The sequence below is a fragment of the Cebus imitator genome, unplaced genomic scaffold, assembly GCF_001604975.1.
Source record: "Cebus imitator isolate Cc_AM_T3 unplaced genomic scaffold, Cebus_imitator-1.0 Scaffold24, whole genome shotgun sequence".
In the NCBI taxonomy this organism is placed as follows: domain Eukaryota; kingdom Metazoa; phylum Chordata; class Mammalia; order Primates; family Cebidae; genus Cebus; species Cebus imitator.
In genome coordinates, this window is record NW_016107339.1 from 7,738,737 (window position 1) to 7,759,047 (window position 20,311).

Here is a 20,311-nt window from a genome sequence, read left to right on the forward strand (position 1 = left end):
AAAGAAAGAAAGAAAGAAATGCCATTTAATTTTGAGCCTGGTAGGTCTTTGGTGACCTTTGAGACTAGTTTACGGTGGAATGTTGAGGTAGGGTAGGACTGAATCCCATGTAGAGGGGTTTGTGTGTATGTAGGAGAAGCAGCAGGAAGTTGGCACTGAAGGCAGGAGGAAGCTGGCCAGCAGCCGGGAGGGGTGGAAGTGTTCAGGAGTATGTTTTAGAGTCTGGTTGGGTTGTTGTTTTTTTTTCTCTTTCTGCATGGGAAAGTTTGAACTTTTTGTAATCAGGTGTTCTATTCATTGATAAAGTAAGAGAGGAATTAGATAACGACCACATGCTTATCTTGAAAAGAAGCGCACATTTTTGTGAAATGAAGAGGAAGAGAGAAGTGAAAATAGAAATTGTCATGTAGGGAGAATTGAAGTTGAGGGAGCAAATGATACTAAGACAACTGAGAATGCTTGTAAAGATCACATTCAGTACTTTAAGATGTCATTTTCTAAAACATACACTCTTGGGTTGCCTGTCAGACCGGAGCTGTATGCCTGTCAAGTCACATTACACTGAATTTATTTAGGAAATGGTTTGACACATAGGAGTTTGACTTCTCCTGGCGCTTGTGAAGGACTCGTCTCTTGGTGTGGTGTGAGCCCGGTGACAGGCTTGTGGTTTTGAAGCTGTCTGTGGACAACTCCAAGACCTGTTGTGCTCTGCTGCTTTATGAACCTTCTGTGCTTATGGAAACGGTTCCCAGTGTGTGCTCCTCAGGAATGAGTCTTGAGTGACAGAAGTGCCACTAGGCTATAAGATGGTGGCAGTGACTTAGCTAGTCGTTTTGAGTCGGAGTCTCACTCTGTCGCCCAGCCTGGAGTACAGTGGTGCCATCTCGGCTCACTGCAACCTCTGCCTCCCAGGTTCAAGCAATTCTCCTGCCTCCACCCTCCCAAGTAGCTGGGACTACAGGCGTGCGCCACCACACCCGGGTAATTTTTGTATTTTTATTAGAGATGGGGTTTCACCATATTGGCTGGCTGACCTTAGTAGTCTTTCTTAAGAGGCTGGGAGCTTGAGGACAGTTGAGAGGTACTGGGCAAGCTAAACCTGCAAAGCTCTGTGGCAAATACCACTCGGGGCTGTAGAAGCTGTTACCTACGGTGTAAATTCTGGATTTCAATGCAGAGAGCTTACATAGGGCTAGTAATTTATTTTGTCTTGCAAGGACATTGGAAAAAAGTCATCATTTACTGTTTTCAGCATTTCATAAAAGGGAGGATACTTTTTAATCACAAAATGTGAAGAACTTTATTATTATTATTACTATTATTATTTGAGATGGAGTCTGGCTCTGTTGTCCAGGCAGGAGTGCAATGGCATGATCTCGGCTCACTGAAACCTCTGCCTCCTGGGTTCAAGCGTTTCTCCTGCCTCAGCTTCCCGAGTAGCTAGGATTACAGGCATGCAGTACCACGCCCAGCTAACTTTTGTATTTTTCATAGAGACAGGGTTTCGCCACGTTGACCAGGCCGGTCTCCAACTCCTGACCCCAGACGATCCACCCCCACCCCCCTACCCCACTCCCTGCCCCTTGGCCTCTCCAAGTGTTGGGATTACAGGTGTGAGCCACAGAGCCTGGCCAGGAACTTCATGAGAATGAAAGACAAACCTTTCTATTGAATAAATTAAAATTTATGGAAAAAATGTAATGCTTTCCCCTTATTCTTACCGCTCGTGTGAGAACCACTGACCTGCAGCACTGAAGCTCTTCATTTTGGGAAATTTGTCCTAAATACTTGTCCTCCCTCCTCCCCACTTTCTCACAAGTAGAAGAAAGGGAGCTTGAAAGCTGGCATACTCTGCTTGCATGTGAGAGGGAGGAGGATTACCATAGGAGATTTTTACACTGGGCCCATTTTTAAACCACCCTCACTTGAGCTTGTATTCGCTCCGCTGTACCCATCCTCTGGCAGTTTACCTCATGTTAAATATCTCAGATTTTAATCATTTGTTGTTGGATACCCCCCACCCCCCAGTTTATAAATGCTGATAGTTGTATGAGAGAAGGCGTTATTTTTACCATTTTTGTGTATCTTACTAGAATTTTACCATAGGCATTAAATGGAACTGATTCCTAGTCTAAACTTAGTACCAGTCACCTCACTAAACACTCTTGGCCAGACAGTATCTAGTGCCGTCCCTAGCTCAGCCTGCCTTTGCCTGAGACCAGACCCTTCTACTCTGCTACGGAAGCTGGTGGAGAGGAAGTGATGTTTAATCCCTCACCTACTTTTCATCTTGCCAGGGAGTAATGTGCCTGCAGCTGTCCTTTCACTCTGGTTAAACTCTTGCTTTCTTCTCCTCGTTAAGGGCAGTATAAGGCGTGGAAATTTTCCTCCATCTCCAGCGCCACTCCTCCTCACTCTCCACCTGATGAGCACAGGCCTCGTCTCCACATGACCTGCTCCCACCCTTGTGACTTTGATATCCACATAGATGACCCGTGTCTACCTGCTTACCCGGTTCTTCATCCAGAAACATTAGCCCAAATGAAGCTTGACTCACTTGAGCAACAGTTGGCCATGCCATAGCAAAGGAATGGCCTTTGTAATACAGAGATTAGAGTCCAGCCTTTGCAGTTAGTAGCTGAATGACCATAGGTTAAGGTTAATTACTTAAAGTCTCTGGGCCTCAGTTTCCTCTAATGCAAAATAGGGATGTCTCCAATATGGTAATCTGAAGAATCTGCTGTGGCTTTGCTGTGCCCAGTTCATTGAGGGTGAACTGTCCTCCCTGATTTTTAAGGACCTTAATGATTTGGCCTCAACCTGTCTGTCTGTCCAGCAGGCAGAATTCTTTGGTACCAAGCAAAACTTGAACAAATAATAAGTCTGAATAGGTATTTCTCTTGGTTTATTGCATTATTATAAAGCACATTAGGATTTATTTTATTTTGTACTCTCACTGTTTCATGCCTAACAGTCCCAACTGCGGGAACCACTGAAATGTTGATTTACTTTGTTTTGAAGAAGCAGTTCAGAAACGTGTCCTGTGTGCAGGTTTTGCACACAGCAGATGCGTAAGGATGTCTCAAAGTGAGGGGTGGTTCTTCTGACATTGCTGAAGAAAGAAAGTCATTTTGCTGTACCAGACTGAAATTCAGAGCTCAGCCCTCCGCTGCTAGCTTGCTCTCACAGCTGTCTGCCCCTTGGTTTCTGGATGCTTTCACCTTGGCTGGATGAAGATGAACATTCTCACCCGATCAGGCTTCTGTGGGGTGGAGACTCTGCTGCTGCTACTGCTCCTTTAATACTGGTGACCGGACCTCACTAAGTGAGCTGTTTCGCTAAACAAATCTTTAGCGCTCTGGTTGTATCTTTTTAGCAATGTTTTGGCTGGTGTGCTTCCTTGTGGCTTTGTGTGCCGCTCAGCGTTAATGTAGGCACACGTTAACAAAACACTAAAATGACCAAACATCAGCAATGACTTCAGTTAACAAAATTCTGGAAGAGGCACACTTAGTAGTCAGAAATGGACTGTATTAAAGCGGCTGTCCTGTGAGTTCATCTTGATACTCACCTTACCTCGTGCTGATGTGGTGTTGAATGTGCCTTGCGTCTAAAGTGTGGGCCCTGGCTCTGAGAAGCACAACCCAACCAAGCTATCATGTGAACTGACTAAAAGTATTCATTTTGCTTAAATGTGTTTCTTTCCCATATACTTACCCCTTTATTTGCTATAAGCCATAAACATTGAAATGGTGTTAAAGTCACATCTTATTTATTTGTAAATGACGACTTCACCAAATGCTACATGGCCACGTGTAGAATGATGCTTGGGATGTCTGTTTAACAATACCGCCGGGAGACATGGCACCGCCGGGAGACAGGGCAGACCAGAAAGAGACAGTTTGCTTTCCCTTCCACTCCTTAAAGATAGAATGTAGACATCTTATTTGTGTGTGAGTTGATGCCTTCAGAGGATCTGTGGTTTATTGATAACTCTTTAGGATGGTTGCTATGAAGTAGTTATGATCTCCCCAGAGACAATTTTGTTTCCATTGCCAGCGCTCTTGCCCAGGTTTTTAGGCCTCCTTAGCCCCTTTTTTTAGGCTCTCTTTTCAGTTATTGTAAGTAGCTTCTTGTTTCTGAATTGTTTGATGTGTTCGGTGTTTGGGGTTACTTATTTCTGAAGACAATGACTGTTTTTTTGTTACCTCACTCCTGATAGGGAAGGGGGATGGGGCAGTGCTGGGAGGAGAAGGGCGGGCCTGTGGCAAGGGCTCCACTCCCAGGCCTGTGCCCAGGGACCTAGGTGAAGACAGGCACTCCTGCCTTCGCACCCAAATGTTGCATTTCCCAAGACCACCCTGACCCACCATGCCCCCATTCTGTGCCTAAAAAACCCCAAGACCCTAGCAGGCTGGACATGAGGGGAACACACCGGTGTAGGTGGAGTGACGCAGAGTTTGGCTGGGACAGTCAGAGAAGAGTTGGGCCACTAAGCGGCCAGACTCCAGGGGAAAACCATTTCCCTTCTGGCTGCCCCATCTGCTGAGAGTTACTTCCACTCCTTAAAACCTTGCACTCATTCTCCAGGTCCACGAGTAATCCGATTCTTCAGGTACACCAAGGCAAGAACCCCAGATACGGAAAGCCCTCTGTCCTTGCAATAAGGCAGGGCTCTAATTGTGCCGGTTAACACAAATGGCCTACGGACGGCTAAACTGAATGAGCACCCTGTAACACATACACTGGAGCTTCAGCTGGAAATATTCACCCCTAGACACTGCCATGGGGTGGGAGCCTCACACCCTGCCTGTCTGTATGTTCCCCTAGAGGTTTGAGCAGCCAGGCACTGAATCAGTGAGACACACCCTCCTCGCGTGCCCTGCAAGGTGGACAAGGGAACCTTTCCCATTTGACTCCTAGAGACAGTGCAAAGCTATTAAAATCTGAATCGCTTAGTAGGCATTTAAGGTCCTCTCTGATCTGGTCTCATTTGGTCTAAAGGATAGAATGTGAAGGTGAGTTCCATCTTCACCTTCATTTCTGCAGGAGAAACACATTGCTGTACTAGAAGTTCTCCATTTTGGTCACCCCTTCCCCTGAAAAAAATCTAGTAAGCTCTGTAAGCATAACGTAGATATCATTTCATATATTTCTCAGTTTTATATAGAATACATTTCTGTGTTCCATTTCTTTAAAAATTTTTTTTTAGTTTGTATTGTACTATATATGGTACAGCATGCAATGAGCTGACATATAGCTGTTCCTGAACTATATGTGGTGAATCTGTAATATTCAGCTAATATGTTAGGCTTGATTTCTGGGAACCAAGTAGATGATCATTTGGAAAAATATACCACCATTGTGCATGGCAGAGGAACTTGAATTGGTAAAGAGTTGTGTCACATGGTTATGGGTTGTAAGGTACTTTTTCCTTTCCATCTTATCTTTCTTATTTACTTATCAATTATTTTTTGAGACAGAGTCTTGTACTGTCACCCAGGCTGGCATGTAGTAACACCATCACGGCTTACTGCAGCCTCAAACTCCTGGGCTCAGGCGATTCTCCCACCTCTGCCTTCCAAGTAGCCGGGGCTATAGGCACGTACCACCACACTCAGCTAATTTTTAAATTTTGTGTAGAGACACAGTCTCCCTATGTTGCCCAGGCTGGCCTTGAACTTGTGACCTCAAGCAATCCTCCCACCTTGGCCTCCCAAGAGTTTTAATTTTTATGGAAATTTACACTAATATAGTTTAAAGACTTTAATATTTCTTTTTTTTGTTTAAAAAAAAAAAAAAAAAACTGTCCCTAGCATTTTGCTCTCTAGTGGCAACTACTTGTACCTTCTTGAGCCACTTACTTTGTTCTTTCTCTCCTGTTTTTAGGTATGTCCTCATATTACTTTATGTTTCAATTTTTGCCAGTAACTCTTGATTCATGACAATGGATGATGACAATTTAGTTCTTTCCTCTCCAGTCGCACTCTTCCTTTATCCTGTTTTGCTTAGATCAGTGTTGATAAAATATTCACTGTTAGGCCGGGCGCGGTGGCTCACGCCTGTAATCCCAGCGCTTTGGGAGGCCGAGGCGGGTGGATCACGAGGTCAACAGATCGAGACCATCCTGGTCAGCACGGTGAAACCCCGTCTCTACTAAAAATACAAAAAATTAGCTGGGCATGGTGGCGCATGCCTGTAATCCCAGCTACTCAGGAGGCTGAGGCAGGAGAATTGCCTGAACCCAGGAGGCGGAGGTTGCGGTGAGCCGAGATCGCGCCATTGCACTCCAGCCTGGGTAACAACAGTGAAACTCCGCCTCAAAAAAAAAAAAAAAAAAAATTCACTGTTTATATTACATGAGCATTATTCACATGTAGCAAACTGTAGTTACTTTTCCTTCCCTGCTTGACTGCCCCCCTCCCCGAGTTAATTCTCCTCTCTCACCTTTTCTCCTCTTAATTCTCCCTTCTTCCGTGTTCCCTACCTACTTCATCTATATACTTGTCACAAATTCACCCCCAAATGCCTTCACAAAAACATCCTCAGAAGACATTCAGATGCATTGGGTTTTATATGAACTTTATCTTTTTTGAAGAATCTCTCCCCGAGCTATCTGACCTGTTCTGGTTTGAACAGGCCACCTGCTAATTCTGTCATAGCTGTCATACTGATTCTCTTGTCGTTGTCTTTTGGGGGAATTTTCTTTACTATTCTACATTGATGGAGTTTTGTTTCCTTTCTTTTTCTTGTTTATACCCTTGTTTTGCAGAGTACATCCCTCAGTCACTTCCTGAAAAAGGATTCTTGGGAGATAATTTTTTAGAGACCTCAAGTGTCTGAAAAAAATCCCTATTCTTCCTTAGCACTTGACTGATAGTTTTTCTGGTGTGGAATTTGTATTGGAAATCATTTTGAAGATACTGCTTCAATTCCAGCTTACTCCCACTGTTGCTGTTGAAATCTAAAGCTGGCTGATTTGGGTTTCTTACACATTACTTCTTCCTCTTTCTCCCTGGAAACTTGACATGCCACCTTGTGTAGGTCAGTTTTCCTCCAATGTACTGCGTCTTTTCAATGTGGAAACTCATCATGGTAAGTTTGAAGCTTTTTTTGACCTCCTCTCTGTTTACCCTTTCTGGATCACTCTTAAGGTTCAAATCTTGGACCCTCCTATGGTCTTTTAATTGGTGTTTCTTTTCTCTCCTATTTTCAGCCTGTCTTTCTTCGACTTTCTTGGGAGATTTCAACTTTATCTTTTATTGAGTTTTTGAAATCTTTTGTTTACTTGCTTTTGTTTTTAATTTCTAAAAGCTACTTTTTCTCCTCTGAATGTTATTTTGTTTTGGCTTTATTCTTTCGCAAGTGCCATTCTGTCTCTGGATATTAATAATAAGTTTATTTTGAAATTCTCCCCATAATTTCTGTTTTCTGTAGTTGGCTATATTCTAGTTTGTTTTTTGATTTTTATGTTAGAAAAGAACCATGTTCCTCGGTTACCTGTTTTTTAGTTAGGAAGGTCTTTCCTCTGAGTTGTTCGTATTCCCCAGAAGGGACAGCCTGGGGGGCAAAGGCCGGCCTGTGTTCTGGGAGCTGAGTGGGGAAAGAAAAGTGGGGGTCTCACCAACCTGAATGCATAAGCTCATTTTCAGTACCACACCTCTACCCTCATCCATATTAATGACCCCTGGTGCAGAGACCCTCTGTTTTAACTTTTCTTCTGAAAATAAACTTCAGACTGTCGGGATTTCTCTATGTTACAAATTACTGCAACTTCAGCAACCCAAAACAATACACACATTTAAATAGTATCTGACAGTTAATGTGGGTCAGGAATCCAGGCATAGCTTAGTTGAGCCCTCTGCTCAGGGTCTCCCTTGGCTGTAGTCAAGGAGTTAGCTGGCCTGTATCCTCATCTGTAGCTCTTCCAAGGTCACATAGTTGTTGGCAGAATTCAGTTCCTTGCAGCTGTAGGACTGAGGCCCAGGCAACTCCCGGAGGCCACTCCTAGTTCTCTAGCGCTCTCCTCGGGTACTTTATGTCATAGCAGCTTGCTTCTTCAAGTCAGTTAAGATTTGGCCCTTTTTTTTGAGATGAGGTCTCTCTCTGTCACCCAGGCTGGAGTGTAGTAGTGCTGTCTCGGCTCACTGCAGCCTCACCTTCCCTGGGCTCAGGTAGTCCTCCTGCCTTAGCCGCCCGAGTAACTGGGACCACAGGCATGTGCCAACATGCCCGACAGGTTTGTTTTTGTGGTTTTTTTTGTTTTTTTTTTTTTTGAGATGGAGTTTTGCTCATGTTGTCCAGGCTGGAGTGCAATGGTGTGATCTTGGCTCACTGCAGCCTCTGCCTTCTGGGTTCAAGTGATTCTCCTGCCTCAGCCTCCTGAGTAGATGGGACTACAGGCCTGTGCCACCACACCCGGCTAATTTTGTATTTTTAATAGAGGCAGGGTTTTTCCCTGTTGGTCAGGCTGGTCTTAAACTCCTGACCTCAGATGATCCGCCTGCCTCGGCCTCCCAAAGTGCTGGGATTACAGGCGTGAGCCACTGTGCCTAGCTAGCCACCGCACCCAACCTGTTTTTTGTATTTTTTTGTAGAGATGAGGTTTCATCGTGTTGCCCTTGCTAATCTCTAACTCCTGGGCTCAAGCAGTCTGCCTGCCTCGGATTTCCAAAGTGCTGGGATTACAGGTGTGAGCCACTGCGCTTGGCTGGAATATGACATGTTTGTTAGCGCCCTTCTCTGTTTAGGGATAATGCTTTGGACTCCTTGGTATTAAATGACTATTTGAGTCATTTTAGAAAGCAACTGATACCAACATGAGGTAGCATGTGCATTGTGGTCTGTTAACTTACAAACCAGTTTCGGGCCTGACCAGTGGCCACCAGTATTTGCTTACCAGTCATAGTAGTAGGTTTGTTACGTTTGGGTAGCTGTGAAATGTCCCAAATCAGCCCTCCATCTGTGGGTGTCTTTAGCCGCAGCTGCAACGTCTCGCTTTTTGAAAGCTGTAGTCTACTGCTCAGCTAGAAGGGTGTGTGTAGACAGCAGGACCAAGGATTCGCTTGGGTGAAAGGGTTGGCGATGAGAAAGCTGCCAGACCCTCCCCTCCAAGCCCAGCCCTGTATTTGACATGCAGGGCGTAACCTCACTCATTGAGTCTCTCAGCCCTATGCAAATATAAACAGCCCTCCTCTTGTCTCTCCAGGCCAGCTGGGGCCAAGAAAGAAGCCAGTGATTCCCCAAGTGCAGTAAATAGCTCTCCTCACCTCCTGACCCTGTTATTTCCTGGTAGTTCAGAGTTGTGGATCCTGCAGTGGAGGGGGAGGGAACAAAGAAGTTGCAGAGGCCTCAGCATCACAGAGCACTGAGCAGTGGGTGATATTGTATCCTCAGGCAGGGGTTGACCTCACATTTCAGTGCAGGTCATTCTAATGACTGCTGGACCTCCCAGTGCCACTGTGAACTAGAATGGAATAGAGTGAAGTGGATCTGAATTCCTGGACTGTGTCTGGGACCAGCCTAACATCTGAGCTGGAGAAAGTAGGTCTCCTGTTCTATACCTGCTTTTTTTTTTTAGCTCTGGGGGAGAAAAAGAACTCTGCATCTTTCTTGTTCTCGTTGCAGTTTAGGGGCATCACATTTGGACTGTAATTGAACTGATGCTTATTTACCCCAAAATGTTTTTGGTTTTTATTAAAGTGGGGGATTCTCCACATTTTTGGAGTTATCAAATTATTATCAAAGTCCATCTCCTCCACACTAAGTACTCCGTATGGTGTGCGTTTATTTTCACCTAATTCACGTCTGCAAATAAAGTGATTTAATTTTTGGTTTTAAGAAATTTTAATAACACCTTTTGGCATATCACTAGGTTTTCTTGTTTTTATTTAATCCCAGCTTCCATCCAAATGTGAAAAAGAAATGAAATAAGATAGGGAAAGCGATCAGTAAATGTGATTAAAAAACTTCTGTGTTGAGTCTAAAGACAGGTAACTTTAAGCTTCATGGGTGTAGTGAAAGAAAACCTTAAGAAAACCTGGATTGCCATTAGCCGCAATTGACTTCCAGGCTTTCTGACTTTGTACAAACAAATCACTTACTCCTGACTCCCTCTCCCTCCACCTCTTTTTAAAAAATACATTTCTTTATTTTGCATTTTCTTACTGCCTTTTTAATTTATTTTCCTCATCTTTAAAATGGGTAAACGATGCCTTTCCTGTTTCAAAGATTATGGGCAAAGATCAAAAGAAGCCAAAGTTTATGAAGGAACTTTGAAAATTACATATTTCTCTGCCAATTTTTAGGGTACTTTTCTGTCTTTGATTTATGTTGGTTCTTGAAATGATATTTTAGTTGTACAAATAGTAGTTCAGAACAAACCTGTAGGTAATAAATTCTGGAAAACTGAGTTCAAACTGTATTTTGCTTATATTTGGATAAATTACCATCAACTTTTGTTGAAGTGTAATTTACACACAATTAAATTCACACATTTTAAGTCTTCTGTGTTTTGACTTGAGATAAATTGACAGTTATCTTAGCTAACAGTTGGTATTTCCACATTAAAGAAGGGAGAAAGAGCACCCTCTTTTGGTAGAAGTGCCTCCTGTGTGGGCTGTCTGGTCCCCCTGTCATTTCAAAAGCAGATTTGCATCCTGGATCTCAGCCCCACGTCTGAGCATAGGAGAAGGAAGAGGGTGGGAAAGAGCGCCTGAATCGAATGGAGGAGCGAGCAGAAGCAAGACAGTGAGACAGTGTCCGTTTGGTCTGAGTAGTTCCAGATTTTCCAGTAAAATGTCAGTGGAGGCTCTTATAGGGCCACAATCTTCAGTGTGACCACACAGCTGAAGGAGACCCGAACCCCTCTGTAGTTACTGATGATTTTCATTGGTTTATAGTTGGGAATGGCAGCAGTCATAAATATTTCTTATGAATGAGTGTTCTAGGTATTTTTTACCCAAAGATGTAATATATCAATGAGTCACTATTGAAAACATGTTTGGAAGGAAGCAGGAATGAATGTCACAAGATTTCTCCTCAGTTCCTAAGCAATTTTGTTGTAAAAATAACTGTGAAAACTGGGCTTAAATGAAACACAGGTTCAGATGGCTGGAGTGAGAATATGGTTAATCCAGTCTCAGTATCACCACGTCCCCAAGTCCTTAAAGCGTTGGCTTTCTAGCCAGAAACCCTGCTTACCTCAGGGCGGCCTTACTTTACTTTCTATATTACTAGGTAGATTAGATTCCCTTTCTTCTACCTTTATTTTGTCCTTCAGAATAGAATTTGGGAAGTAAACATGGTTTTTCTTTTTTTTTTTTTTTTTTAAATCTCAGTAATTGGAATCTGTTCAAAGGAGAAAATCCCCTGCATCTCATCCTGTAGGGAAAACCACTGTTAAGTTCGGATGTATTTGTATCCTACAAAGCTGCTTTGCGTACTGTAGTGCACCCCGTTTCTTTCCATCTTTCTGGATGTCTTTGCTTTCTCAGTGTGTATACTTCATCTTACTTAAGAGCTGCAGTGTCCCATCACACGGTTGTACTCCAGTGAACCTGTCTCTTGTCAGTAAGTTAGCTCATTCCAAATTTTTTTCATCATTTATAAGTAAGAGCCTCAAAAATATCCTTATGCTATAGTCAAATGCACATGTCTAGAAGTTCCAAGAAGCAGAATTTCTATATCAAAGTGTTTACTGGAAACTTTTGCCATTCTGATAGGTAAAGTAACAGAGTGTTTAATTTGTATTTCTTTGAGTGTAAGAAAGATTGTGAATCCGTTTGCCATATGGGTTTCCACTTTTGAGAACTGCCATGTACTTCATCCATTGTTATTATTTAAATTGTAGTCAGGATATCAACCCTCACGATTAACCCTTAATCGTGAAGTGAAAATGCCCCTCCCCCACTTTTCTATAAACTTTACGGTAGCCTTTTTTTTTTTTTTAAAGAATTTTCAATTTTTATGGAGTCAGATCTGTTTATCTTTTTCTTTGTGTGTGCTTTAACTTCAGTTGTGTCTCAGTTTTGGTCATTCCCCGCACTCCCACCTGCCCCACCCCCACCGCAAGGTGACTCTTGAGATGAAAGTTCAAATACAAGTAGTTTATTTCCAGATGCAAAGAATAAAGGTAAAATTGGGAAGCTAAGGAAGAGAAGATAGTCAATAAAAGATGTCTTGGCTGAGCTCAGTGGCTCATACCTGTAATCCTAGCACTTTGGGAGACTGAGGCAGGCAGGGATCGCTTAAGCCCAGAAGTTCGAGACCAGCCTGGGCAACACAGCGAGACCCTGTCTGGAAAAAAAAAAAAGATGTTGTCTTATAAGCCAGCTTCCTCAGGGAACATTGCCTATGTAGAAACTGGGAAATTGGGCAGAACGCTTGCCTCATAATGATCCCACCCAAATTACCAGTTACTGGTTTGAGGGCTGCTCTTGGGGGAGTGTTCCAGTTATCTGTGGCCATATAACAAACTACTTTCAACAACAGCCACCACTTTTTATTATTATAATCTTTCATAGATCTAGAGTTTGACTGGGGCTGGGCTGAGCCGCTTGGTTTCTACTGAAACTTTCTAATGCAGTTACAGGGGGTAGAACTGAAGGCTACCTCACATGTCTGGTGTTCCACCTGGGCCGGGAAGACTCACGTAGCTGAGGGCTGGAACACCTAGGGCGTCTTGTGTAATTCTCATTCTTGATGTGGTCTCTCCACTTGGTCTCTGCAATACTAGTCTTATGTGATGTTTAGGGTTTCCAAGGCACATAGAAAGGGAGAGACAGACAGCTGCAGGACGTGTTGGGGCTTGGGGGGGAGGGGAACCATAGCTCCTTTTTTTAAAATAAAAGGAGCCAGCTGTGAAGTGACACTTACATCACTTTAGACTTAAATATCACCAGCCCGTATTCAGAGGGAGGAGAACTAGACTCTACCTCTTTGAACAGTTTCAAACGATCTGTGAACAGTGTTGTAAAACTGCCACAGGGAGTTAATTTACCTGTACTTCTGCCTATTGCTACGGGCAGAGCAGCTTTAGGCACAGAGCGCAGATAGGGGTAGCCAGAACTTGGCCACAGCATACCAGAATCCTGAGGGATGTGTTGGTGAGGCACTGGCAGCTTCTGCCAGAGTTTGTCAGTAAGTTCAGGAGTCCGAGTGGCTTCCCTCATTTCCAAAACTATGAAACTGTTCACTTATGTTTTCTTCTAATTCTATTTAAAATTCTTAGTTTTGTTTTTCAATGTCTGGGAGTAAGAGTCAAGCACTTACTTTAATGGTTAGTCAGTTACACCAAAATAACGTAAAAATAATCTGCCCAGTGGTCGAACTGTTTGGTTTCAGGACCCCGTTACACTCTTAAAATTTATTTCAGACCCCAGCAGCTTTTGATTAGATGGTTAACAGTTACGGATTTTTACCGTATTCAAAATTAAAACAAATATTTAAAACCTCTTTGATTGATTTTTTTTTAAATAACAAAAAATGTATTAATATAAATGACATGTTAAATGAAAATAACTGCTTTCAAAAATGAAACCACCTAGAAGAGTGGAAATATTTCACATATTTGCAAATGACTTTAATGTGATTTGCTGGCAGACGGCTAGATTTTCACACCTGCTTCTGCATTCTGTCTGGGGTCCTGTCACACCTGTTGTAGATTCAGGAAAACCTCACAGTACACATGCGAGAAGATGGGAGTAAAAATGGTTAAGTCATGTTTTAGATTTATGAAAATCGTTTTGACTTTTGTGGGGCTCCCTTGAAAGGGTCTTGGGATAACTGCCTAGTTTTTCCCTGATGATGAAAATGCTACCTTCAGCTGAAGGCATGTCTATCCTCCAAATTCACATGAACTCTGTACAGAGGGAAAATACAGGGAGCTGTATTTTCCTAGGATGAGAGACCCATAGTCCTGGGAGGGTGCAAGTGAAGGTTGACGTGGCAGCAAAATTGTCAGAATTAAGAGACAGACAGGAAAGTTTCAGGCTGATTGACCAGTGCAGGAAAGTGTTCTGATTCCTTCATAAATAGGATGTAACCACACAACATGCAAGTTATAGAACACTTTTGAACGCAAAAGTGGGCAGTAAAAAACTGAACATTTTTATTACCAAATAAAGGCTTTAACCAAACAATAGTCATAGATTCACATCACACAAAAATCACACAATGACCAAAAAAATCACTGTGCAAGATTGTTCGCACATCTCTGCTTTGTAGCAAGATACTGAAGTCTGTTTGCTGCACATTTATACTTGTGTCACTTCCCACTGACCTAGCAGCCCCCTGACCGCCCCGCCCGGAGTTTGGCAGCAGCTGCAGTGTGGAAGCTGCGTAGGAGCTCAGTGTGAGTACAGTGGGAAACCTTTAGCTAAAATTAATTTCATAATCAAAGATGTGTGCCAAGATCTTTTCCTAGAATTGAGTAAAACCTACTAAGTTCCTTTAGGAGCATTTTGGTGTCCTTTTACAACTTTCTTTGCGACACAGCTGTTTTTGGGGATCAGCACTAAATGATTGGAAGATAGAGGTGTCAACAACAATGCTTTCTCCCCTCGCAATGTCTGAACAAGATGCCCTGCTTTTCCCCCAGCTGACTCTTAGTTATCCACAATGCAGTTAATCATCCCAATAGAAGAGGTGGTTGTGCCCTGTGAACCCATTGGGATTTACTCTTTTAAACAGTAGTTTTATATGTGGTAGCATAAGCATTGCAACTAAAAAATCTGGACTCGACCTTAAGGCCGATACCAGATACCCTGGCTCTGGATTCTTGAGTGGAAGTGGAGGAGTACTCACCACACACGCAGCATTGAATTCTGTCCTGACTTGTTTTTTCTACCTTCTTGAGGGAAAGGGCAGATTAGAATTGTTCCAAGTCAACTTGTATAGTTCCTGCCGTTTACCCACACGTTTAGTGTTATGTAGGAAAATGGCTTTCAAGACACAGGGACACTGATCTTACTTTAATTCTAATCATTGCTGTACCCCCCTTTTCGGCCCTTGGCATTGAACTGGTTTTGCTGTTGACTTGCTTGCTACCTACCCCCACTGCTCCACTGACAGGCCAGAAAGGAAAGTACGTTTCTGTAGCTCACTGTACTGATAACTTCTCATTCAGCCATCCCGAGTTAAGAGTGATCCCCTAATGTCCACTTTTGTGTAGGTCTGCTCTTCTTTTGTCATCCCTACTGGAGTTATCTTAACCCTTTACTTACAAGTTACTTGGACGTAGTTTTCTTTTAAAAAATAACGTCCTTACTCTATGTGCATGTAAATTTTTTTCAATATTGGAATGTAAATTTCCAGATGTGCTGGCCTGTCACTGGAGCAGCAGCATACATAGATAGTAAAACCTACCCCTGAGTGACTAACTCAGCAAGATTGTGCTTTTATGATGTTTTAATTACTTTACCTAATTTGGAACCACTGTTGTGTCATCCCAAACAGTGGTATGTATTTGATCATCTAATTAATTATTGGCAACTGTATGCCAAGTCCTGTAGTATGTGTGGGAAATTACTACTCTCTAGAGACTTAAACTCTGATGTACAAAAGATTGTATCCAAATGACTATAGCATTCCGTGTAAATACCCAGACAAGTCTGTTCTCTTCCTGGTTTGGAACAAATTTTTTAAATGAACTCTGTCACTTCCACAGGCCACAGATCATCCTTGTGTGTCACAAAAAGTTATGTCAAAAACTCCTTTGGAAGTTTATCCATTTTATGCCGGAGGAAGACAGTAGGCACTATTTCCTCAGTGTAGGTATCGTTTAAGACTTGTGGAAGGCTTTGTAGGAAGGCCATTCAGTGGCCACGCTGTTTCAGATCTTAAGTGCTTGGGATAGCCTCCTTCCCATATTTAGGAAGATACACCTGCGATTTAGCCCCACCGTGTTCCTGCATAACTTCCTAGATGCAGTGGATACCACCAGTGTGAATTCTTTGTTCTTTTTTTGAGACGACGTCTCGCTCTGTCGCCAGGCTGGCAGATGTGGTGCGATCTTGGCTCACTGCAGCCTCCACCTCCCAGGTTCAAGCGATTCTCCTGTCTCAGCCTCCCGAGTAGCTAGGACTACAGGTGCCCACAATGCCCAGCTAGTTTTTGTATTTTTAGTAGAGATGGGGTTTTACCATGTTGGCCAGGATGGTCTTGATCTCTTGACCTTGTGATTCCCCCCACTTCTGCCTCCCAAAGTACTGGGATTATAGGCGTGAGCAGCTGTGCCCGGCCAGCTAATGTGAATTCTTATGTGTGGGTAACAGCTTTTCTGGGGAGCCCTTTAGGTTGGCTCTAGATCTGCAAGTTCCTTCCAAGGAATAGTTGCCTGAGTGGTATACTCCTCACAGTACCAGCGCCTCTTCCTTTCCTCTTCCCCTCACCTTGTGTGAGCAGGCCTTCTTACTTCGTTATTAGGACTATGGCAGTGATGGCCTTGCTTTAATAGCACTTAAGAAATCATGTCACCACCCTATAGTTTCTTTAGTGAGGTTTTCTCATTTTTCATGTTCCTTCTGCCACTCGCCTCTAGGTTACAAATGGTTGCTGTTTTATGAAAGGATGCTGAGGGTAAGAATGTACGAAGTAGATCTCATGGAGAAGGCAGCTTCCACCCGGTGTCTCTGGTAGATTGCTATCTTCATGGCTTATCTTCCACTCTGTGAGTTTCTTAACAATAGAAGAGTAAATCAGGAGTGGATTTTTAGTGTGTGTTTGTCATAGAGAATATAGATGTAATTGGATTTTTTTCATAGAATCATTTTGTAAATTCAGTTTGGGTTTTTTGTCTTCCTAGAGCTAGGCATTACCAGGGTTGATGCATGTTTGTTACTACTGCAAAGAATGGTAGACAAGAGAAGAGGAAGTGAAATAATACAGCTGGTAATTTAAATCTAGAAAATCAGAACTGTGGCTCACTGCTATAATGCCAGTGCTTTTGGAGACCAAGCAGAAGTATCGCTTGAGCCCAGGAGTTCAAGACCAGCCTGGGTAACCTGGCAAGACCCTGTCTCTACAAAAATTTACAAATTAGCCAGGTGTGGTGATGCACAGCTGTAATCCCAGCAACGGAGCAGGCTGGGGTGGATCGTTGAGCCTGGGAGTTTAAGACTGTGGTGAGCTGTGATTGAGCCTCTACACTCAGACACTGTCTCCAAAAAAGAAGCAGTTGGTATTCACTGCTCCTTAATGTCCTCTATAGCTGGCTTCTCAAACTTTAATGTGCATAAGAATCATTTGTTACCATGCAGATTGGTTGAGTGTAAGGTAGAGTCTGATGCCTGCATTTCTGACAGACTTCCAGGAGATACTGATGTTGCTCCTCCAGAGGTAGCACTTGGAATATCAGTCTATAGAACACTCAGGGTATATGCAAATCTAACTTTGAATAATAATTAACAACCATATATATTGATGTTTTGGTGTACTAGACACAGAAAAAAATAAGACTAGGCACTGGAGTCTAACAACCGGGATTCAGATTGCAGCTCTTCCCTTTACTAGCTGAACCTTGAACACATTTTCTCTAAGGCAGGGTTTCTCAACCTCGGCACTGTTGACATTTTAGGCTGAGATCCTTTGTGGGGGCCGTTTGCTGCACTGTAGGATGTTTAGCATCGTCCCTGGCCTCTACCCACCAGATGGCTTTAGCACTTTCCCTCCCATTTGTGACATTCAGAATGACTGCAGGCATCGCCACATGCCAGGCGGTGAGGTAGGAGGCAAAGTTACTTCCAGTTGAGAACCGCTGTTCTAAGGCTACTGTTGAAATATGGGTGTTTGTGGGGTTTTGTGGTATGAATGATGTACTTTATGTAAGTGACATAGAAGCTTATCGTGAAGCTTCCACAGACAAAAGGAGAATAGCCGTGCAGTAGCTAATGAGCAGTCTCTGCCACAGCTGGCTTTGTGAGGATGATGATAAAGCTTACTCCAAGTGCCAGTTCTTTATTTTTATGAAACATTAGTCATTGTACTGTGAGATAATATCAAGGATTACTTGAGATTTGCAAATAGGTGGAAGTGAGCTTCCAATTCAGCTGATCCCAAGCCTCTGTCCTTTTCTGAAATACGCTGGCTCGGGTGCTACCCCGCCCCCGCCCCTTTCTTCATTCTTACTTCCTGCTGCTGTCCACGTGTCTCTTTTTTCCCCACTCTTTAAAGTTTTATTTCACTAACTTCAGGTCACATGTCACAGCTGTGTTCTGGTCAATTTACTATCCTTGCTTGGCTTCCTAAAATGGTAGGACCAAAAGATTTGTGGGGTAGGGAGAAGAGACCCCTTGAAGAAGCACTGCACTGACTCATCTTCCACGAAGCAGCAGAGTTGGGCATCTGATTATTCAACCAAACAAAGCTTTAATAGCACCCAGGAGAGCAGACAAGCAAACCAGGCTGTACACAGCCTTCATTTGTCAGATCAGACCAGAGAAAACCTACTCCCCACAGATTAAAAGGTAGCGATATTGATCATTTCTTTTTCTGTTGCCACAACATTTTTCTTCTAATTATTATCATATAGTTGTCCCAAGTCCTTCCTTTAGCCAGGGTTCCCCAACACCTGGGCCACAGACCGAGTACTGGTCCCTGGCCCCGTAGGAACCATGCGCATAGCAGCAGGAGATAGCAGCCAGCGACCTACAACCACTCCCCATTGCTGGCATTACTGCCTGAGCTCCGCCTCCTGTCCGATCAGCAACGGCCTTAGGTTCTCCCAGGAGCGCAAACCCTCTCATGAACTGTTCAAGCGTGAGATCTAGGTTGCACGCTCCTTATGAGAATCTAATGCCTGATGATCTGTTACTGTTGCCGATCACCCCCACATGGGACCATCTAGTTGCAGGAAAACAAGTTCAGGGGCTCCCACTGATTCTGCATTATGGGGAGCTGTATAATTATTTCATTCTGTGTCGCAATGTAATACTAACTGAAATAGAGTGCACAATAAATGCAGTGCACTTGAATCATCCCCAAACTATCCCACCGCCCCCTGCCACCTGTGGAAAAACTGTCTTCCACAGAAGCAGTCCCTGGTGCCAGAAAGGTGGGGGACTGCTGCTTTAGCCCATCTCCTCTGATTGCACAGGTAGGCTGCAAATGCCAACGAGCTGAGAGCTCAGTTCTGCCACAACCAACCGTTTATCCATTTCTGAGGGAATGAGTTCCTTAAGTCTTGTTTGTTAGCAGCTGTGAGTACAGGAACTGCTTGATTTTCTATATCCCGGCTATTTCATGAAGTTCTCCCATCCTTTCATTGTCTATAGAGTTCACAACAAATACAGTGCCATCTGTGCATCTGGCGTATGACTTCCACAGTGGCCTTAATTTCTCCTGAACACCTACATCCCAGAAGTGAAAAGTAACTGTCTTAGAATTTCACAAGGTTACCTTAATTTTCTCAGTGTTCAATCTTTGGGGTAGGTACGGTATTTACAGATTCAAGCACTGCCGCCTGTGTAAGACAGTTCTCTTCCTAGCATGGTACAAACCCGGAATAACAGTGTGGAAGGACTGCAATGAAGGTAGGCTGGACAGGACAGAAGTCTGGGCTGACAGTCCGTTTCCCGGTTTCCCGCTGCAAATACATGTCCCACATTGAATTGCTTTCTTCTTGCTTTACTCTTCACTCAGGGTCTCTCCCAGCAGCTGGGAGGTGCTCTGATACCTGTCCCTGGACACCAGGGAGGCCTGGGCAGTGGTGGAGGACAGGGCACCAGGTGGGCGCTGTGTGGCTGGCTGCTCTCCGGTGCTTGCCCAGCTGCCTGCCTGTTCCCAACGTGCTTATCTTCTATCTTCCCAGCCTCTCATCCTCTCATCTTTTTTTCTAGCTTATGAGAGGAGATAACTAAGCCTTCTAAAATTATGCCTAGAATAATACCTGAATTATGGTTTATGTGTTTGTAGGCAAGGGTCCTCTCTCCCAACAAAAATGTAAAAATTCATTTGATAGAAAGATACCTTTAAAAAATGGATTCTGGCCAGGCACAGTGGCTCATGCCTGTGAATCTCAGCACTTGGGGAAGCCCAGATGGGAGGATCACTTGAGCCCAGGAAATTTAGACCAGCCTATGCAACCTGGTGAGAGCCTGTCTCTACAAAAAATTTAAAAATTAGGCAGGGCACGGTGGCTCTTAGCACTTTGGGAGGTTGTGCCAGGCGGATCACCTGAGGTCAGGAGTTCAAGACCAGCCTGGAAGCCAGGCGCGGTGGCTCACGCCTGTAATCCCAGCACTTTGGGAGGCCGAGGCGGGTGGATCACGAGGTCAAGAGATCGAGACCATCCTGGTCAACATGGTGAAACCCC

General features: G+C 43.7%; 1 protein-coding gene and 1 pseudogene across 1 annotated transcript in view; one reads left to right on the forward strand and one right to left on the reverse strand.

The window, feature by feature from the left end:
* The window catches only part of UBE2E1 (ubiquitin conjugating enzyme E2 E1), an 81,789-nt gene that overhangs the window by 51,413 nt on the left and 10,065 nt on the right, over nt 1-20,311 (forward strand). The window lies entirely within an intron of this gene.
* LOC108299869 overlaps nt 18,073-20,311 on the reverse strand; it is a 4,300-nt pseudogene continuing 2,061 nt past the window's right edge.